Consider the following 24,123-nt stretch of genomic DNA (forward strand, 5'->3'; position numbering starts at 1 on the left):
AATTGTTTTTTCATGCCAAAGTAAAGAAAACTGTAAAAAAAAAAAATTTTTCAAAGTTACAGTGCAATTTCATCAAAACCGCAAAAGTGCAAATGTTACAAAATATGTATATTTGGGTAGGTCTGGTTCTCTAGTTTTCAGAATGGTATCATTTATGACCTATATTAAATGTTCTGAGACACCAGGGGTTTTTCTAGGAAAGTATGACTGTATTGTTTCTGGTGCAAAAAATGGCCTTGAAAAATACATTGGCGCTGCTCATGATTAACAGTGTATTATGTGGCCAAAACACTATCTGATGATGTGTATAGGGTATCATTTTAACCGTGACAAACAAGAGAAGATAATTTGGGGTGTTTGAGAGATTATGCATATGTCATTTGATTTTTGTTTTTTGGCAAACTGAATGAGAAGCAATAAAACTGTTATTTCCATATACTCTGTACCAAAATAAAACACTTGTAAAAAACACCAAAAGTGACAGAATTGAAAACCGAATGCATAAATAGTTACCTTAGGGACTCAGCTTTTAAAATATATATGCTATGAGGGTGAACTACTGTTATATTTGCAAATAAGGGCTTGAATTCATTGGTAGTATGCAATGAGAAAACAAAAAACACAACATAGGAAAAATACACCTTTATTTCCAAATAATATATTGTCACCATACTTTGCACTAGGGACATAATTTATATATTGTGATAACCAGGACAAATAGGCAGATAAAATGTGTGTGTTTTATGCACATTAGCAGTGTTTATTTTAAAACTATAGGGGATGAAAATGGAGAAATTGTGTATTTTTTTCATTTTTTTCCTTGTTTTTCCCTTTAAAATGCATAAAAAGAAAAGGTATTACTGAAAATAAATATCGCCTCCAAAAAGCCTATTTAGCGGCAATAAAAACAAGGTATTGATCAATTTGCTGTGATACGTAGTGAAAAAGTTATTGGTGAATGAAAGGGAGGAGCGCTGAAAGGTGAAAATTGCTCTGGTCCGTTAGGGTAAAAACCCTTGGGGGTGAACTGGTTAATGAATTTAAATGTTTCTGAATACATTTGTATTTTATATATGACTCCATGCACCTAAGAGCCAATTCTTTTTCATATTGTTCTGTGGTCTATTTGTTGGCATGATGCATGTTGGTATCTTTCTGAGTTTTGGGAGTTAATGTCAGTTATAAATTCAAAAACAAAAATGAAGCCACCACCTTCATTTAGTTATTGTAATATACAGTATATAGTTAATTAAAATAGGTAATATAATCTCTTACCCACCCTGTTTTAGAAGAACAGGCAAATGTTTGTAATTTCATTGAAAGGAGGTGACAGGGAGCATGAGACAGACAGTTCCAACTGTCCTGTGTCCTGATCACCCCTCCTAGCTGCGCGCTAGGTTTCAAATCTCAAATTCATAATTTAAAAAAACAAATGTGTGCCAAAACAGCAGAACGAGAACAACATCAGCAATCCCATCATGCTTTGCACAGCATCAGGGGAAACATACCTGCGCAGATTTCTTTGATGGGGCGGAGCTTAGCTTTTGTGCAGCTAAAAATGAGGCTTGGGTAAGAAAAACAAAGTTCTGATGCTGTAAAACTGTTAAAGAAACCCCAACCTTTTTTCAGTGCTGCTAAGTAGATTTTTAGTCTGGAGGTTCACTTCAAGCATAAGATCAGTTCAGATTTATTCTGACATGTCCAGCATTGTGTCTGTCCGTTGAAGTGGCGAAACAAAGTTTTGTACTGTACTGCATGACTTTTCCAGACATCAGTTGAACGTGTCATATATGACATGACTGGTACAACGCACAGAACGGAGTAGTGATTCAAAATAAGTATGATCAGTTTTGTGAAAAGCAAAATCATCTCAAAGTGTAGGTGATGTGGGCCATGCCGGGGGGTGTTAACTCACCAAAGTTACTGCATCTCACCAGTGCACTCTATGCTGCTATCCATCTTCTCCTCATATCCGCCTTCTAAACAGGAACAGTGAAGGTGGAAGTGTGGGGTGATGGGGAGCAGTATGGAGAGCATCAGCTAGATGTGGCAACTTAAAGAGGAACTCCAGTGAAAATAATTAATAAAAAAGTGCTTAATTTTTACAATAATTATGTATAAATGATTTAGTCAGTATTAGCCCATTGTAAAATCTTTCCTCTCACGGATATACATTCAGACATTTATCACATGGTGACATTTTTACTGCTGGCAGGTGAGGTAAATAGAAGGAGAAGCTGCTTGCTTTTTTGGCAGTTGGAAACGGCTATTATTTCCCACAGTGTAACAAGGCTCCCACTGTGTGATATCAGGACCTCAGAGCTGTGAGGCGCTGACATCACACCGTGGGAGGGGTTTCACCACAAAATCAGCCATATAGAGCCCCTGATGATCTGTTTGAGAAAAGGAATAGATTTCTCATGGGAAAGGGGGTATCAGCTACTGATTGGGATGAAGCTCAATTCTTGGTTATGGTTTCTCCTTAAGTAAATTAACATCCTGTGCAGGACCCATGCCCCCATCAAACTCACTTTCTGCAAAATTGATCTTGCTCACCCTTAGTGGCGGTCCCATCAGATCCACTGTGACCATCCATGGCACAACTCCGCTATAATGTGAACTTAGCATAAGAAGGCTCGTTAACACAGGACAGGACAGAACAGAGGTGGTTAAAGAGACACCAGTGCCTGAATGTGTCGCGTATAAATTGCTAATGACTGGGAATGAAAATTGGCCACATAAGTGGTATCACTCCCAAACAGGGGCGTTGCTAGCCCCAAAGATCAGTGGCACGTGCCCTGGATCTATTCTGGGGTGTCCCAGATATCCCCATGCAGAGTCAGTTGTGGTGCTTTAATGGGGGGGCATGCTGGGAGCTGTGGTGCATCAACTGAGGGTATGCTGGGCACTGAGATGCCTTTATCGGGACATGCAGGGAGCAGTGGTTCTTCTATGGGGCTTGCTGGGAGTTGTGGTGCCCGTGGGGGCATGGGAGGGGGTCCACTAGAAAGTTCAGGGAACGCTACGGGGGGACTGCCAGATAACCTGGCGGCAGGCCAGCCCGCCCAGCACAGAAACCAGGTAACTCTGCTTAGTTATGTTTAAGTGACACTGCCTATTTTTGTGATCTGCAGGTTTTCTGCGTTTTTTTTTTTAACCTCTTGCCAATGGGCGTTGCCGCCGCGGCAGTCCCAGGACCGCCTAACGCCGATTGGCGTAAAGTCCTGGGGCCAGCTAATGCAAGAGATCGCGGGACATTGGAGAGTGATCGGCTCTCATAGGCAGAAGCCTATGACAGCCGATCACCATAATTGGCTGGCTGTGGGGAGGGAGGGAGGGAGGGAAGATAGTTAAAGGAACATACTTTTTTTTTTAATAAAAACCAGAACAAAAATATTTGTAAAAAAAAATAAAATAAACAATGTGGGGGCGATCAGACCCCACCAACAGAGAGCTCTGTTGGTGGGGAGAAAAGGTGGGGGGGGGGGGGGGGGGGGAATCACTTGTTTGCTGAGTTGTGCGGCCCTGCAGCTTGGCCTTAAAGAGACTCCGTAACAAAAATTGCATCCTGTTTTTTATCATCCTACATGTTCCAAAAGCTATTCTAATGTGTTCTGGCTAACTGCAGCACTTTCTACTATGACAGTCTCTGTAATAAATCAATGTATCTTTCCCCTGTCAGACTTGTCGGCCTGTGTCTGGAAGGCTGCCAAGTTCTTCAGTGTTGTGGTTCTGCTATGAACTCACCCTTTCTGGCCCCCTCTATGCACACTGCCTGTGTGTTATTTAGATAAGAGAGAAGAGAGAAGCTGCTCTAATCAGCTGGATAAATCGTCCTCTGAGCTGGCTGGGCTTTCACATACTGAGGAATTACAAACAAGGGCAAAGCTGTTTGCAAGAAGAAAAGAGCAGCCTGAAACTTCAGTGCATGGGGGAAAGAAACACACAAATGATCTCTTGAGATTCAAAAGGAAGGCTGTATACAGCCTGCTTATGTATGGATGTATTTTCTATGTGTGGACATACTGTACATCAACCTACTTCCTGTTTTGGTGGCCATTTTGTTTGTTTACAAACAAACTTTTTAAAACTGTTTTTAACCACTTTTAATGCGGCGAGGAGCGGCGAAATTGTGACAGAGGGTAATAGGAGATGCCCCCTAACGCACTGGTATGTTTACTTTTGAGCGATTTTAACAATACAGATTCTCTTTAAAGCTGCAGTGGCACATTTTACTAAAAATGGCCTGGTCACTAGGGGGGTTTAGCACTGCAGTCCTCAAGAGGTTACATTAATGGAAAGAGCACTTCATCCAAAATTTTGCTGGGCAGTTCTACTTAAACTACTGTCAAGTTCATGTAAATTTTTCTCCAACCATGACCCCACCCACATTCTGGTGCATGGTCACACCCATTTTCAGCTGGAGTGCCCTAAACTACCCTGGATCTGTTAGGTTAAGGATACTAGCAACGCCCCTCCTCCCAAATAAATGGTACCTAAAGTACATTATGTTAATTTATCATGCACCAGAACCTCTGAGAACAATCCACCATCCCCAGAAAATAGTTTATACATTTATAGTTTCTGGGTTCCAAAAAATATATGGTAAAAAGTAGGGATGGGACGACGAATCCGGCGAATCCACGAATCCCTCGAATATTAGGAAATATTCGAGATTCGTGGACTCGAATCCCGACGCCATTTTCCGCTCGCCGAATCCGCCGAATCCCGACGCTGCATCGCCGCGCACCCGCCGCTTTCCCCGCTCGCAAATGTCCTCCTCCCACTCCCCGCAGCCTCCTCCGCTCGCCCGCCGCATAAATAAGATCAGCAGCCTCTCTCACCTCCAGCGTGGAGCCCGGACTCCGGAGCGGCAGACCTCCTGCAGACTTCCTTATTCCCCCTAGTGACTGGCTCTTACTACGTCATCAGTAAGAGCCGGTCAGGCGGCCACTAGGGGGAACTAGGAAGTGAAGTCTGCTGCACTGCACTTCACGCTGGAGGTGAGAGGCTGCTTCTGCTTATTTATGCAGGGGGGCGAGCAGAGGAGGCTGCGGGGAGCGGGAGGAGGAGGATATGACCCAGCTACCTACTGCAGTGTAGGTAAGGTAGCCCACCCAGCCTGCTAACTACACTGATTCCCCCAGCCTGCTACCTACACTGATCCCCCCAGCCTGCTACCTACACTGATCCCCCCAGCCTGCTACCTACACTGAGCCCCCCAGCCTGCTACCTACACTGATCCCCCCAGCCTGCTACCTACACTGAGCCCCCCAGCCTGCTACCTACACTGAGCCCCCCAGCCTGCTACCTACACTGCGCCCCCCAGCCTGCTACCTACACTGAGCCCCCCAGCCTGCTAACTATACTGATCCCCCCAGCCTGCTACCTATACTGAGCCCCCCAGCCTGCTAACTACACTGATCCCCCCAGCCTGCTACCTATACTGAACCCCCCATAGCCTGCTACCTATACTGATCCCCCCAGCCTGCTACCTATACTGAGCCCCCCAGCCTGCTACCTATACTGAGCCCCCCAGCCTGTTACCTACACTGAGCCCCCCAGCCTGCTACCTATACTGAGCCCCCCAGCCTGCTACCTATACTGAGCCCCCCAGCCTGCTACCTATACTGAGCCCCCCAGCCTGCTACCTATACTGAGCCCCCCAGCCTGTTACCTACACTGAGCCCCCCAGCCTGCTACCTATACTGAGCCCCCCAGCCTGCTACCTATACTGAGCCCCCCAGCCTGCTACCTATACTGATCCCCCCAGCCTGCTACCTATACTGAGCTCCCCAGCCTGCTACCTATACTGAGCCCCCCAGCCTGCTACCTATACTGAGCCCCCCAGCCTGCTACCTATACTGAGCCCCCCAGCCTGCTACCTATACTGAGCCCCCCAGCCTGCTACCTATACTGATCCCCCCAGCCAGCTACCTATACTGATCCCCCCCAGCCTGCTACCTATACTGATCCCCCCAGCCTGCTACCTATACTGATCCCCCCTGCCTGTTACCTACACTGAGCCCCCCAGCCTGCTACCTATACTGAGCCCCCCAGCCTGCTACCACTATACTGATCCCCCCATAGCCTGCTACCTATACTGATCCCCCCAGCCTGCTACCTATACTGATCCCCCCAGCCTGCTATCTATACTGATCCCCCCAGCCTGCTATCTATACTGATCCCCCCAGCCTGCTACCTATACTGATCCCCCAGCCTGCTACCTATACTGATCCCCCCAGCCTGCTACCTATACTGAGCCCCCCAGCCTGCTACCTATACTGATCCCCCCAGCCTGCTACCTATACTGATCCCCCCATAGCCTGCTACCTATACTGGATCCCCCCATAGCCTGCTACCTATACTGAAGCCCCCCATAGCGTGCTACCTATACTGAAGCCCCCCATAGCCTGCTACCTATACTGAAGCCCCCCATAACCTGCTACCTATACTGAAGCCCCCCATACCCTGCTGCCTATACTGAAGGCCCCTATACCCTGCTGCCTATACTGAAGGCCCCTATACCCTGCTGCTTATACTGAAGCCCCCTATACCCTGCTGTCTATACTGAAGGCCCCTATACCCTGCTGCCTATACTGAAGGCCCCTATACCCTGCGGCCTATACTGAAGGCCCCTATACCCTGCTGCCTATACTGAAGGCCCCTATACCCTGCTGCCTATACTGAAGGCCACTATACCCTGCTGCCTATACTGAAGGCCACTATACCCTGCTGCCTATACTGAAGGCCACTATACCCTGCTGCCTATACTGAATGCCCCTATACCTTGCAACCTATAGTGAAGGCCCCTATACCTTGCTAGCTATACTGAAGACACCTTTACCTAGCTACCTATACTGCGGGCACCTATGCCTGGGTACCTATACTGCGGGCAACTATACCATGGATCGCACAATTCTTATGTGCAGGATTCGTTAGATTCGGGATTCGAAAGGTTCGAGATATTCGAGAACCTTTTTAGATTCGGATCCGGATTCGGATTCGAAGAAATTGTGGATTCGTCCCATCCCTAGTAAAAAGTGATTTTACTGCAGCAAAAGCTCTATACATCATCTGTAAATGACATACCTACTATAAAATGGAACCCCCACAGGCTGCTCTGCAGAGATTTACAGACTAGAACTGTGTGTGTAGGACTCATGAATTTACATTGTAAGTAAAGCTGGCAGAACAGTAATTAGAGAATGCAACGAAGACTAGAAATAAAAGGAAAAAGGGGAAAAATCAAGACTAATTATAGGCTGAAAACAAGTCTATATGCTCTGTGTAAATATAGCTGGGAGATTTCAGGTCTGTGTAATTACAGGCTGGAAAAGGTGATTAAATGTACATTGTAAATAAAGGAAGGAGACTATATAATTATGCTTTACATGCACAGGGGAAATAAAAGAGAATGAAGGAATTACTGGATGAACGTAGGCTGGAAAAGATCCCATGTATAGCCTAGAAGTATGGATGGAGACTACATTAACAGTAAGCATGAGATCATGGTGACTGCTCAATAACTCACAGAGCAGTGTAAAAGGTCCTCAAGCCACAGCAGCCAATCAAAATTCACCTTACATGGATGCCATTCCAGCGAAATCAAGACTGGCTGCTTGCCATAGGTTGTAGGAAAAACATCATTCTCAAGCTTTAAAGGATACCACAACTGACATGTGGCATAATGAGATAGACATGGGTATGTACAGTGCCTAGCACACAAATAACTAGGCTGTGTTCCTTTTTTTCTTTCTCTGCCTGAAAGAGGTAAATATCAGGTATGTAAGTGGCTGACCCAGTCCTGACTCAGACAGGAAGTGACTACAGTGTGACCCTCACTGATAAGAAATTCCCCCTTTTTTATCTCTTTCTTGCTCTCAGAAGCCATTTTCTGCTAGGAAAGTGTTTTATAGTTGAAATTTCTTATCAGTGAAGGTCACACTGTAGTCACTTCCTGTCTGAGTCAGGACTGAGTCAGCCACTTACATACCTGATATTTACCTCTTTCAGGCAGAGAAAGAAAAAAAGGAACACAGCATAGTTATTTGTGTGCTAGGCACTGTACATACCCATGTCTATCTCATTATGCCACATGTCAGTTGTGGTATCCTTTAAAGACCTCTTCTATGTACAATACTGTATTTAGGCATTCAGTGGTATAGCTTGTATTATCTCTATATAAAAGTGTCTGGATTTAACTGGTTCCAGACTGACGCAGTACGAATCTACGTCCATCAGGTGGTGCTACGGCCCTGACTGGATGTAGATTCAACATCGCAATGAATCGTGCGTACCCGCCATTACTGCCGATCCGCACCCGCCTCAATTGTCCAGGGTAACAAAAATAAACAAAAATCAACTTACCTCGAGCTTCCTCCATCCCCTGGTAGCCATCCTGAGCCGTCGCCGTGGGTCCCGGTCTCCTCTGGTGCAGACGCCGACCTCGCCATGTCGGCATCTACTTGTCCTCCGGCGTGCGGCTCATGGAGTCACACTGATGTCATCTGCATTATACTGCGCAGGACCAGTAAAGTCCAGATTACATCAGCATGACTATGTGAGTGGAGCGCAACTAGGCCTCTGATACCAAAAGGGGAGCCCGGGCCACTGGCGGGGATCGGAGCTGTGGCGAGGGCACAGTATGGTTGGCAGGGGCTGAAGGAAGCCCGAGGTAAGTAGATTTTTTTTTTTTTATCCTGGATGTGTCTTTTAAGGGGGCAGAGACTGCTGGTATGGAAGCAGTGTTGGACTGAGAGGTGGTAAAGCTGATGAAATTCACTTGCTGGCCAAGCAGCAGTAATCAGGTGTTGCTGCTCACAGTGAAGATTTGCTGCAGGTTTCTATTGGGAGTAATAACACAGGGTTTCTGCTGCTTGGCCAGCAGGTGGAATTCCTCAGTATTTCCATCTCCCAGTCCGACACTGTATGGAAGTTACTTAGCTGCTCTCAGAAATGTCACTTTTAAAGTATGGCAACAGTAGCTTCCTGTATAGAGTCTATTTACAACGGTAGAAGCAGGGCCAGATTTGTGGGAAGGGGAGGCCACATAGACCTGTGCCTAGGGTGCTGGGGAAGCTGGGGTGGTGCGCTCATCCTCCCGCCTGCATACACAGATTTGCATGTGAGTTAGTATGCCCGGTCAGTTGGGCACAGGGCGAGCTGAATGATGGCTCACCTGCTGCTGATGTACAATGTAGTAGGTGACTATGCAGGAAAATGTATTCTTTTGTACCAAGACCTTGGCTTTTAACTTAACTGTATGGATAGCAGTGGTTCCTGGATACTTGATTTCTGTGAATGCCTTTGTAAGAACATTTGCATGTAAGTGTGCAAAGGGTTAACGGTTTTTGCCATTTTGTTCACACCCCCTTTAGCACATCCCTGACAACTTATTTAATTGTCTTAACTTGAGGCTATGTATCTGGATTTATGTGTTTTTGCACCTGTGATGAGGGTTTCATGCTCATCTGTGACAATTCAAAAAGATGTTGAACACAGGAGGTGGTGAGGATTTGCTCCTGTTTGATATGTAGGCTAGGTACACCTCTACATTCACCACAGGCAGTGGCGTACCTAAGACAACCGGTGCTGATTATTTACAAACGGCATTGGATCAACATTTTTCCTAAAAAAAAGTAGTGAGCTGCAGAGAAAGATATGTGTGACCATGATGGGATGTGGCCAGAGCTAACTGTAATGTAACAGTGTGACTAACAGGCAGTGGGCCCGAGTTTCCTCCCTAAACAGGCAAAGTGACCCTAGAGGTGATTAGACGTTTCGCATCATGGATGTGCAGACAAATATGCAGAAACTCTATCGTACTAATAAGGATAAAAATCTGAGGAATGCCATGAAGAATGAAGGATGTTCTGAAGGCAAAAATTGTGACACTCAGTACTAGTAAGATGTACCTAATAAAGTGGCCATCAAAATATATACATTTTCCTTTCACAGTGTTTATTTTTGTTCATGTATTAGCATACTATTTAGTAACCATGAGCCTCCAAAATGCCAAATGCTGCAACAATAACACTAAAGTACAAAATGCAGCCACTGTGACCATTAAATAAGACATGCAGCAAAGGTTACCTCCAACACATGCAATGCAGTAAAGGTTACCTCCAACGCATGAAGTGCAGCAAATGTTACCTCTGACAAATGCAAACTATATTTATTTTTGTTGCAGTTAAAGTTGAACATGTGCTGGTTGTCCTGTTTTTCCCACAAAATTTCTTTAGGGCATTTTGCACACATATACCAGATTACAAGAATCACAGGAAAAAAGTACCTTGTACTTAGGATTCCAATACCAGATAAACAACATGAATACAGTTGGTGGAATGGACGTGTTTTGAGGTTTTACACCTTTTCTGTCAGCAGAGTGATGTTCCATTTTGCTCTGACCTATTCAAAGAACTTCTTACAATCATCTGTTTAAGATTGGGTGGCTGTCAATATGCCAGGAGGGGAGAAATTTCAGTCTTTGATCCTTGTGTAAAACAGGATGAAGATCTTTTGCAATCTTTCTTAGATTTCCAGGTGTAGGTTTTAGGTGACCACCATTGGGACATGGCTCCCTTTCTGATTTTGTTTGTATTTCAGGAGTAGGAGTGGCATTGCTTATGAGAACTCATGGAGAAGCATGGGATCAGTTTGATCAGCTGATAGATTTGCAAGGTTCTGATTTGCTGTGAGGACTTCCTAGTTTAACACATGATCATGACCAGCAAATCAGAGCAAACCTATCAGCTAACATGCTTCTCCATGATTCTCCTAAGCATTGGCATTCCTTCTCAGGAGTTGAGTCCTAAGAATGTTGTTAGCTTGCTTGATTTGGGCCTTAGGCCTTTACGTTTAAGAAACAATTTACATATATAATATTTAAGCAAGAAAATGCATATTGAAATAACTTTAACCACTTGCCGACTGCGTCATGCCGATGGGTGTGGACACAGGGGCAGCCCCAGGACCGCCTAACGCCGATCAGCGTAAGGTCCTTGGGGCGTGGTTTGCAGGGGATTGCACATGCCGATGTGCACGCATCCCTACTTGGATGGCGGATCTCCGCCTTCAGTTTCCCTGCAGCGCCACTGTCTTATTACCCTGAACAGCGCTGCGATCTAAGGTAGCGCTGTACTGGGGACAGCCGTGTGACGCGGCTGTCCCCTCCAGAGGTAGGGAAGTGACCGGCTGTCACAGGCTGAAACCTATGACAGCTGATCACTGGGATTGGCTGGCGGGGGGAGGGAGAGCGATCCAAGTATAAAAAAAATGCACAAACTTAATAAATAATGAAATAAATACTAAAAAGAAAAAAAAAACCTGGGGTGCGATCAGATCCCACCAAAAGAGAACTCTGTTGGGGGGCGAATCACTTGTGTGCTGAGTTGTGCGGCCCTGCAGCAAGCCCTTAAAGCTGCAGTGGCCCAATTTTAGAAAAATGCCTGGTCTTCAGGGGGAGTTTAACACTGCAGTCCTCAGAGGTTAATAGGATGGTAACTCTGTAAATAACTGTAGGGATAAAAATAGGTCTCCTCTGCTCAGCCCAACAGAAACTACCTAAAAGAGATCTACAAGCCAGAAAGAATGAAGTAATAAAATGCCGTCTTGTTTACTTCATTATGTGCACTTGTTAGTATACTTCAGTCAGGGAATGTCCATTAACATTCAATAATGATGATCATGCCTAAATGAGACTATCCCCCAGTGCCTCCATCTCAGTGGGAACATGGGATGCCCTTCTAAGCTATCTGTGACACCAATTATCATATCTGAATTTTAATGCTGCATAATAACCTGATACCCAGGAGTCATCAATCACAAGTCATTAGTCAGTAAGAGTTAGACAATCACACATCGCAATACACCAGGCTAGAAAATAAATATCATTGTGCAACCTGGAAGGTAAAACATGCTCTATGCCAGTAACAATGGATGCAATTATTTCCTTCCTGTTCAAACTGTAGAGTGTAGATTAACCATTTAAGGACCAGCGGTCTCTGGGCACTTAAAGACCAGAGACCGCTGGTCCAATCACAACGGAATCCCGACGAATCGCCGCACGTACCCGCCGCAACCGCCATCATCGCCGCTCGCCGAGACCCCCAGGACATAGACTCTACCGTCTCTATGACGGCAGAGTCATGTGAGCCGGTCAGGAGCCGCTTTCATTGGCTCCTGACCCTGTTTTTCAATGTAAGCCAATGGGAACGGCTTACAATGAAAGACAGGGCCAGGAGCCAATGAAATCGGCTCCTGACCGGCTCACATGACGCTGCCGCCATAGAGACAGGCAGAGCCTGTGAGATGCGGCGAGAATCGGCGGGTTTGAGCGGCGCGATCGGCGGGGAGCGGTGGAAACGGCGGATACGCGCTGCGGACAGTGATTGAGATCTACGCCCTGCCAGCCAGGAGCCCACCAAAACAGGGCGTAGATCTCAATCACTGCGGTCCTTAAATGGTTAATCGGCCAAGACGTATTGCTATTAATTAAAATGGTTCTCCACTTAAAAAGGGTAAAATATCAAAACAGTAATAGAAGCACTGGGGGCCAAAATGTTCACAGCTGGTGTTTTAGCTATATAATATTACTAGGCTAGTATCCTAACTAAGTAGGTGGAATTACACTTACAGCGGCTAAGCAGAGGCCTTGGGATGGTACTGCAGCACCCCCAAAAAATGGGCATGGCCATGACTTAGAATGAGGGCATCTTCATGGGTGGAGGCAAATGTACAAATACTATTTAGATAGCCAGATGTTTCCCCTCTGCCCTATAGCCATATATGACCCCTTTAGATGTGCCCCTCCCTTTAGCTAGCCAGATATAACCCACCCTTTAGATAGCCAGATGTGCCCCCTTTTAGATAGCCAGATGCGTTCCCCTTCCCTTTAGATAGCCATATATACCCCCCTTTAGATAGCCAGATATGCCCCCACTATCTTTCCTTCTCCCTTGCAGAGGAGTGCAGATGTATTAGCAACAGCAGAAGACTCCCTGGTTATTATTTGTTCCTCACCTCATGTAATTTCTGCCATGGTGTACATATAAAAATATTCTTTAACTATGAACAGTGCTATCCCACCTTGCTGAACAGACTCACAGAATTTTTAATGGGGGGCAATCATTTTGCTTGACACTCCCCACATAGTTCTCTTTTTCTAAGTAACATTTGACAGTAGCGTTAGACACTAAAGGGTTCTCTGTGCTTTAAGACTTTCCTAAGCATGAAACTGCTTAGAACAGCGAGGCATAGCAAGGTCAAACAGTAAGTCAACACATTCAGAGCTCTTCACTATTGAAGTGGTGAAAGCGATTGTGTCCAGAAAGAAACACGAGGGGTGTAAACAAAACTTGTGTTTGGAAGTTTCTTTGTGAAGGGAACTCACCCATAGATTGCAAACGGGGTTCCTAAATCAAATGCAAATTAAATTAGCATTTTATATGCAAGGAATTCAGTAACGTTTACGTCACTGAACCATTTACTGTATGCCAGCAGTAGATGTCATACTATCCCATAACATAAATCCTAACAACATCTGTAGCCTGTTGGCTAAAACTACATTTATGCTGAACATAAAGATGAAGGGAAAAATGAAGGGAAAAAAAAAAGAAGAAGCAATCACAAGACCATAGATTCTGACCACTCATAAATATAACCAGTGCTCTTCATATAAGAGCAGTAGGAAGCCACTGATTAGGCTTTGTGTTAGAGAAACTCCTTTGCCGTTCATTATTATCTATGGTAAAGGGGAGTGTGAAGAGGGGAGTGAAGAGGCAGCTAAGCTATCCATGATAATTTATGATAATGTCACATAGAATGCTTCCTAATTCTAATGGGGGAACTTCTGGGCCAGCAATAACTAGAGTGTCACTATTCCCACTTTCCTTGCTGAAGAGCTACTGGAGCTTCCTGATGGATTATGGGAACCATAATGCTGAACCAGAGAGGTTTTAATCATTCTAGGTTATAACCGGGGCCTGTAAGAAATGTATACAAGTAGGACGCGCGCACACACGCCATATAAACACAAATTACACACACCTACACACACACACACACGATTAACACAAACTCCACACACCCCACATGCTATGCATACACAGCACACACACACCCCAAACAAACATGCAGCATGCATACACAGCACACACACTCCCCAAATATACAGGGTGCATGCATAGACAGCACACACACTCCCCAAATAAACATGCAGCATGCTTACACAGCACACACACACACACACACACACACACACACACACACACACACACACGCCCCAAACATACATGCAGCATGCATACACAGCACACACTCACACCCCAAACAAACATGCAGCATGCATACACAGCGCACACACACACCAAACATACATGCAGCATGCATACACACCACACACACACACCCCAAACATACATGCAGCATGCATACACAACAAACACACACCAAACAAACATGCAGCATGCATACACAGCTTGCACACACACCACATATACATGCAGCATGCATACACAGCACGCACACACTCCACATATACATGCAGCATGCGTACACAGCTTGCACACACTCCACATATACATGCAGCATGCATACACAGCACGCACACACTCCACATATACATGCAGCATGCGTACACAGCTCGCACACACTCCACATATACATGCAGCATCCATACACAGCACGCACACACTCCACACATACATGCAACATGCGTACACACAGGGGCGTAGCAATAGGGGTTGCAGAGGTAGCGGCCGCATCGGGGCCCTTGGGCCAGAGGGGCCCCGAAGGGCCCTCCCTCAACTACAGTATTAACTCTCTATTGGTCCTGCGCTCATAATAATCACTTCTATAGATACTATGAATAGTGGTAATCATTAACAAACTGTTCCCCACCCCCTTCTTGCACCTCTAACGCTGTAGTTTCCATTGGCAGGTTTTGGTGCGCCGTAGCAATTGTTATGTATAGATTGCTAGGGGGGCCCCATTGTAAAACTTGCATCGGGGCCCAAAGCTCCTTAGCTACGCCACTGCGTACACAGCTCCCACACACTCCACACATACAGGCAGCATCCATACACAGCACGCACACACTCCACACATACAGGCAGCATCCATACACAGCACGCACACACTCCACATATACATGCAGCATGCGTACACAGTTCGCACACACTCCACACATACAGGCAGCATCCATACACAGCACGCACACACTCCACATATACATGCAGCATGCGTACACAGCTCGCACACACTCCACACATACAGGCAGCATCCATACACATCTCTCACACACTCCACACATACATGCAACAAATGCGTACACAGCTCGCACACACTCCACACATACAGGCAGCCAGGGCCGGTTTAAGCAACAATGGGGCCCCAGGGCAAAATAAACCTGGGGGGCCCCCCCAGCATATACCCCGGAACAAAAATCGGCATTAGGGGACCTTTTTTGCAGCTGGTATTGTCAGGGTGTGAAATCCCAATCGGTCAGAGCTCCACATTCTGGCTATCCCAGCCTGCATGGGGTACAAGGGGTTACAAAGTTTCAGGAGGGGGGACCCCACATAATTTAAAAAAAAAAAAAAAATTCCCACACTCTAAACATAATTTTTTTTTGGGAAAATAGGAAAAAAATACCAGGGATCTTCATACAGCCATATGACGGCTGTATAGCGATCCCTGGCCAAAGCGCTGCGGCTGCGTATAGACCCCCTGGAAACCCCATCAGGAAATTTATTGCGCTTTCGTTTGATGCATGTAAAATTACACTACCGTTAGGTTTGCTACTAAAAGTGACATTTACCGCATTTAAAACTATACTTTTTTCCTTCTAAACTTTAAAATTGATGTTCTCAAAAACTATAAGGTCTTTTTGAAAAATAGTTTTTTCCTCTTATTCTTAATGATCTCCTTAACATATCCTGCAAATTTAGGATTTCTAGCATTTAAGGTGGATTTGCTATTAACCATTAAAGTCGGCAGGTTTTTAAATGTGTTTTTTTTCCCTTTGAAACTTTAAAATCGTTTTTCTCAAAAACTATAAGGCCGATTTGCAATTTTTTTTTTCCTCTTGTAGCCACTGGGGGCCCCTACAAGCTCTGGGGCCCTGGGGCAGCTGCCTCCTTTGCCTTAATGGTAGCGCCGGCCCTGCAGGCAGCATCCATACACAGCATGCACACACTCCACATATACATGCAGCATGCGTACACAGCTCGCACACACTCCACACATACAGGCAGCATCCATACACAGCACGCACACACTCCACATATACATGCAGCATGCATACACAGCACGCACACACTCCACATATACATGCAGCATGCGTACACAGCTCGCACACACTCCACACATACAGGCAGCATCCATACACAGCACGCACACACTCCACACATACAGGCAGCATCCATACACAGCACGCACACACTCCACATATACATGCAGCATGCGTACACAGCTCGCACACACTCCACACATACAGGCAGCATCCATACACAGCACGCACACACTCCACACATGCAGGCAGCATCCATACACAGCACGCACACACTCCACACATACAGGCAGCATCCATACACAGCACGCACACACTCCACACATACAGGCAGCATCCATACACAGCTCGCACACACTCCACACATACAGGCAGCATCCATACACAGCACGCACACACTCCACACATACAGGCAGCATCCATACACAGCTCGCACACACTCCACACATACAGGCAGCATCCATACACAGCACGCACACACTCCACACATACAGGCAGCATCCATACACAGCTCGCACACACTCCACACATACAGGCAGCATCCATACACAGCACGCACACACTCCACACATACAGGCAGCATCCATACACAGCTCGCACACACTCCACACATACAGGCAGCATCCATACACAGCACGCACACACTCCATACATACATGCAACATGCATACACAGCACGCACACACTCCACATATACATGCAACATGCATACACAGCTCTCACACACTCCACACATACAAGCAGCATTCATACACAGCACACACACACTCCACATATACATGCATACACAGCCCGCACACACTCCACATATACATGCAGCATGCGGACACAGCACGCACACACTCTACATATACATGCAACATGCATACACAGCTCTCACACACTCCACACATACAAGCAGCATTCATACACAGCACACACACACTCCACATATACATGCATACACAGCCCGCACACACTCCACATATACATGCAGCATGCATACACAGCACGCACACACTCCACATATACATGCAGCATGCGTACACAGCTCGCACACACTCCACACATACATGCAACATGCATGCACAACACGCACACACATACTGTACATGCAGCATTCATACACAGCCCGCACACACTCCAAACATAAGGGCAGCAAAAAAAACCCAATATATAGAAAAATCTAAATTTTCATCCTCTTTTGTTAAACAAAACTTAACTGCATTTTTTTTACACGTTTTATACACAACTTCCTATTCCTACAGGATGTAGAAAGACATTTGCTAAAAAACACTGCACACCCTGTGGTTATAGCTGTTAAAGTCAATGGGAACTGGAAAAAAAAAAAAGAATCAGCCAGATACATACCTAAGGAGAATCAGCCAGATACATACCTAAGGAGAGAGACGTCCCTGGGTCCTATAAAGCCTTCCCGCCTCCTCTCACGGTGCCCTCGTTAAATTGGTAGCTCCTTCCTTTGAATCCCCCACCCGGAGGACTTCGGATGTCTTCGGGACTGGAGCAGAGTCTTCCCAAAGACAGGCATCTCCATATTGTGCACGTACGAGTGCATGAAAGGTAGTGCTCACACGTGCACAGTCTGGAGTGGCCTGTCTTTGGGAGCACGCGGGGTCCCAAAGACTTCTGAAGCCTCCTTCAGTGGCGGGAAGCAGTATTTGACCAATGTGGGGACCGTGAGAGGAGGGGGGAGGTACTACAGGACCCAAAGCCTTCCATCTCCTTAGGTAAGTATCTGACTTTTTTTTTCACATTTCCCATCGACTTTAATGCATCTTACCTAATAGATTTACTCATAATAGATTGTTTTTGATAAATACACACCCCAACAAAAAAAGACAAAAAATGGATGTGCTAGATTCTTTCCAGAGCACTGCAAAATAATAAAGGTAAATTTAAAAAAATGCAAAAACCGCACATGAAAACGAATATGCTAGTGGAAATGGGGCCTGGCTACCATAACCAGGGATGGTCGTAGTCAGCCAACTTCGCTACGCTGGAACTACGCGTAGTTTTACGCAATCACGCTTTGCCAAACTACGGCTTCAAAATCAAATATTCGCTTCGTATGCATTTCGTAGAATACGCATTAAAATATGCAATTACACGTAGTGCGAAGTGTAGTGTATGCGGATGCTTATGCCCGCATGCAGAAAATTGTACGCATTAATTCCTCTTTAAATGCTTATGCCAGGAACTCTTCTATACGTACATTCCCCCTTCTAATGCGTAAGCATACAATCGCACGTGGAAAATTAGACGCGAGTAACGCATTCGTAGTTCACTACGCAATACACATGTTAACTACACATAGTGGGCGTAAGCTACTTGTAGCGGACCTTCGCTACGCATAAATTCGTAAGCGTAGTTTTGAAACTTCACCTACAAACTACAATGCGTAGATGCGAACTACGATGCGTAAATTCTCACTGGCGTAGTTTCTGCTCATCCCTGGCCATAACTAATATTTTTTCTGCAGATGAGAACCTGATAAGATTCCTTGGATCACGATGACCTTGTGACAGCTTGTGCAGCTTCATTGTATCCCATTCTGTTCATCTGCAAATTAGCTGACAGAATATTCAGCTGACCTTGCACTTTTAATATACAAATACAGTCTATTTTATGCGCATTGAATGTTAACAATTTGTCAACTTGTCCAGAGCACTTTAGTGAAAGTGGTTTTCATGCATATAATGATGGAATTTTCTTAAGGGTGAATAATGGTGTGACGCGAGGATCTCTCACAGAGACAACGCTGAGTACTTAACCCTTTCTGAGGCCTCAGTGGTGGATGTCAGCAAGAGGAATGCACCCCCGAAGGTTGGGACAATTATGGCCAGCATTACACCTGGCCTGTGCCTTTCCGGTGTGATGCCCCGCCCCCGACGCACCGCAATGCAGAAAATGTCAATCACATGACCCTGCAGCAGAGTGCGCTGATAAGGTCCTACCACCACCCCCTCCACATGCCCCTCAGCCAGTGATGTACTCCCTGCTGGACAGGAAGTAAACCACTGGTATTCCCAGGTTTCCCCATTGTATTCCCTTCATTCCAACATGTTCAAAACTCCTGCATCGTCTATGAACATATTACTTCTGCCACCGCTGCATTCCCGCAAAAGTCAGACGGTAACACGCGTCTCAAACGAGCAATCCGGGTGCAATGTGACCCAACGCCGTAAGTGTGCTAGGCTCCATTGCCTTGCATTGCCATTGTGTTACCCTGCCGTAAATCAGGGTAACACAATGCAGGTTTGCAAGTCAAATATAAAAAGGGCCTAAAATAGGGCTGGAGACTTAGGTGCAGCTGGCGCCACCATAGGCTGCAATAGAAATTTACGGCTAGAGTGGAGCTCAGTAAGTAATGTGGGGCGAGGTGAAAAGACAGAGCACAAATTACTATAAAACACTGTAATTCGGCCGCCAGCAATAGCTGGAAGCTGAATTACGTCTTTTCCCCACTATCCACGAGTACCTGGAGGGGGAATAGTAATTAGAGCCACCAGTACTTGTGCAGGAGCAGGGTGAGCCGTATATCGCCTTTATCCTGCACCCAAATCTCCCAGAGGCTGAATCATACATATGCCCTAAAGAAAGTAGCTAAATTTTGTTATTTAAAATAGAATTATTTTTTTCTAATAATATTATTACAGTTAGTAAGTACCCAAATCTGCCTTCATTTCAGAATTATGTAATCACAAGCATACTCTGCACTCAAACAGGAGGAGTGCTTTGACTTAGTCGCTGCACAGAAGATTCATCTGTGGAGGTTGTGTTACAATCTGGTCAATTGCTAGTCTGGAGGAGGCGCTTAGACCAGGCAAGGTAGCCATAAATCATGGCCGATCGACCCATCTGGTTCAATTATTATAATCGATTTGGATAAAAATTGGTGCCACCAAGTGCATGCCCGATCGAAAATGTGACCAATGTCTGTCTCAAAAATTGGTCACATAGTCGATAGCACATGCTGCAAGATCTTGAGCCGACTTGCTCGAACAGGTGCGCAGCGGTAACAGCGTGCAATTTCGGGATGATCCATGAACATGACGAAACCCCCTGGAGCTGTCCCTCCCTAATGTTAAAGGTCGCCCGGTGCCCAGTGCAAGTTATACATTACCCGTCCGCGGCCTCAGCTTGTCCTCCGCTTCTCTGGGTGCACTCTGCTGTCCATACGTGGTTGCCTAGTCAGATGTCACACACGCGGCCACGTTACTAGGCAACCACGTAGCGTGCATGTAGAATCCCGGAAGCAGCGAAGCCCGCGGACAGGTAACGTATCACTTGCAGTGGGCACCGTGGAGGACATTTAACATTACAGGGATAGCGTTGAGTCGGCGAATGCGGCACCACAAGGCTGATTCCGGATCAATTTCAGCATGAAATGAAATAGATTGGGAATGGGCCTGCGGTGTATGGGCTAGGCTAGGTTCACAGTGGTCATTTGCATAACAAGCATAACATGCTCTTATTATAATGTGTGTGAACTGTATAGAGACTGAACATAGACTTAAACCTTTTCACCTCCCCCAGCATGAGTATCTACGTCCCTGTATTTACACAAATACAAACAAATACAAACACTTGTTTCTGTTTCTATTTTTAGAACACACTAACTCTGTATCTCCATCTTGTGGCCAAAAAGTAAAACCACATCCAAATACCCTACTATACACCTTCCCATAGTAAAATGAAATACATTTTCATTATTTTTAAAAACCCTTTGAGGTGAAATGGTTAATTTAAAGCCTGCATGCAGCAAGTTAGAATAATATGATCCATTACATCGTAGACATGTGAACAGAATTCTCATAGAATTGTATAGGTAGTGAACTGACGTTCAGAATTATTTTGCAACGCAACCGATCACTTTGAACTAGGCCTTAGGGCCCGTTTCCACTAGAGCGAATCCACATGCGTTATCCGCATGCGGATTCGCATAACCAATACAAGTGGATGGCCCTGTTTCCACTTGTCAGTTTTCATTTGCGTTTTTCTGTGCAGGATTTTTCTGCACGGCAGAGCCCGCAAAATTCGCCTGCGTGTGGAATGCAGGCGAATCGCAGGCAATGTATTTAATAGGGAAATCGCATGCGTTTTTTGCATGCATTTTTCCCGAGATTTCGCATAGGTACCCATGTTAATTCCCACAGGCAGTGACATGGTTAAAATCGCATATACCCTGCCTATGCATGCGAAATCATGGCAAAAAATGCATGCGGAATCGCATCCGCATGCGATTTCGTCAGCGGTGGAATCCAGGCAATTCCGCACTGCAATAGTGGAAACAAGCCCTTATAGTCCTTTTTTTCCAAGATCACCCAAACTATGCTGTCTTTTGGAAGAGGAGATCTGACTGAGCGGACAGTCGCTGCCTTTCCCAAAAAGAACTGGAAAGGGGTTTGTGGCTCTCCAGTCTACCACTCAAAATTAATTTTTTAGGACTCTTTTCCACTAGCAATCGCTAGCGTTCGCGCTAAACGCTAGCGATTGGGATTCAGCAAAGTTGCAAATTCTCCTAGTGGAAAAGGGCCCTTAGTGTTGATGGGAGGTACAACAGCTAGCAGGGGTGGAGTCTGGACAGCAGGTTCTCCATAATCTGCCAAGGACAGCCTGAGCATCATTGGGGACTAGAATCATGTGATCACCATTATTTTTTCCTTAAACATGTCATCTGTGAGCATTTTTATAAATTCTGTTTGTATTAATTTCCGCAAAAATAATATAAAGTTCGACTTTTGCGCAAAAATGCCATTGAAAATCATTCTGTAATAAGTTTGTGATTTTCACACTTTTTGTGAATTTTCATGCTTAGGCCTCTTTCACAGTGCGACATTAAAGTCGCACGATAAAACAACATTTAACGCAGAATAACGTACTGCAATGAAAAAACAATGCAGCCATTTGCAGTGCACACGTTGCGTTGGTGACTAACGCTCCACATTAAGTGATAGTACTGCATGCAGTGCGTTATACACGTTATTAGCTGCGTTGGACTGTTTGCACATGCTCAGTAATGATTTGGAAACATCGTTTTCATTGCCTGTATGCTCTACTGTATGCGACCGGAACGGGGCATTATGTTGCGTTGTGACTTTTTTGGGGCATTGCGTTGTAACTTGCTTTGCGACTTTAACGTCGCAAAAAAAACACAATGTCCTACTGTGAAAGAGGCCTAAAAATAATTCTTGCTTTTCCGAAATTTTTGCAGTAAAAAATAATGATTTTTTTTGCATTTTACATGAATTTTTCTCAATGTAAAAATTATTATGGTGAAAATTTGCAAACAACACTGTGTATGATTAGCAATGGGAATATAATGAACACTTATATTTCAGCATCAAACAGCATATACTATATGTTCTTAAAAAGCTGCTGTTTTTCATTTGCCCATTGATTCAATTGTGAGGTTATCACCATGGAACACATTCCTCATTTTATCCTCCAACTTTCTTCTTTAACTGTACATAAAGGACATGCATGATCAAACCATTATAAATATGCGTTTACTATAAATAAAAATGTCATCCATCTCAGTCCATCTTCCCGCTTTCATTTTCCATTGAAGAATATGTTACACATAGTTATGTTGTCAGTGATAGAAAAGAAATCATGTTTTAAGCATGTTGGGGTCAAGCGAGCAAGACCCGACCGAAATCTTTATTATTTTCTAATAGCTGTCCAGCAGTTTCACATTACAGAGAATGACATTGATGTGAGATGGGTGAATGGAACCAAAGGCACAGAGGGGGGTGAGCGTAAATAGCAAAGATCAGCATTCTGAGGCACTCGGTTAAGATTTATGATCATGAAAAATCAAGTACACCCCATGGAAATTTTTGACTTTTTGGATACAATACAGCAATTTTGAGAGATAAAAGTGAAAACAAGAGAACAATGTGTACATTACTGAACGTTCTGTGTGAAACTGGGAAGTAAGAGGCGCCACTAAAGAAAGACGACTTAAATGAGTGATGTTTGTAACCGTAGGTGCTCTCTACAGATGGATTTATTTTTTTTACATAGACTGCAGTAACCTGACGAAGCAGGCAGCGGCCCATGAAATGTGTTGTTTCCAGTGCTAACAAATACTATTTAAATATTAATTTTAGTAGTTTACTGCCTTCAGGTAAGCCTTTCTGAAAGCCTCTTTGAGAACCTCGCTATAAGCCTATCACCGGTATGTGTGAAGGTTGGGTGGCCAAACCAAATGGTATAAGGTGGGTGATTTTGGCACTCGATGACAAAGCTACTGCAAAGTGGACAACACAGAGGTGATGATGGAAGGTGACTAGGGGAGCACCACTTGGTGTTATTATCAGTCAGGGTTAGGTGCAAATTAGGAGGATTAGTATTAGGGAATCAGGTAGGGGGAGAGTACATAAATAAAATGTTGCGTCTGTGTGAAAGGCCCCCAAAACAGGCCGGCACACTGCACCAGTGTGAGAGGAAAATAAAGTTGCATATTAAAAATGTGAAACTAAGTTTTATTAATAAACACAAATAAGAAAATTAAAAAAATAAAGATAAACTTTACCAAAAATATATCTGAAAACAATTTTATAGAAAAATGTTTAGACGTCTGGAGGTCATTCATCTGTGTAAATAGATAGTTAAGATACATTCATGAATACTTGGGGGCAGTGTAATTAACCACTTCTGTACCACGCTATTTTGTGCTGATCTGTGCTGCGTGGGCTCTCCAGCCCACAGCACAGTTCAGGTTGCAGCCAGGCCGATCAGACTTCCCCCCTTTTTTCCTCACTAGGGGGATGTCCTGCTGGGGGGGTCTGATCTTCAAAGCCCCCCTCCGCAGCGCTTCCTGGCCT

The 24,123-nt window shown here is 45.0% G+C and overlaps 1 protein-coding gene across 3 annotated transcripts in view; it reads right to left on the reverse strand.

Moving 5' to 3' along the window:
• MDGA2 (MAM domain containing glycosylphosphatidylinositol anchor 2) overlaps positions 1 to 24,123 on the reverse strand; it is a 1,075,710-nt gene that overhangs the window by 736,786 nt on the left and 314,801 nt on the right. The gene's annotated exons all lie outside the window — the stretch shown is intronic.

Source organism: Hyperolius riggenbachi, chromosome 9, assembly GCF_040937935.1.
Source record: "Hyperolius riggenbachi isolate aHypRig1 chromosome 9, aHypRig1.pri, whole genome shotgun sequence".
In the NCBI taxonomy this organism is placed as follows: Eukaryota; Metazoa; Chordata; class Amphibia; order Anura; family Hyperoliidae; genus Hyperolius; species Hyperolius riggenbachi.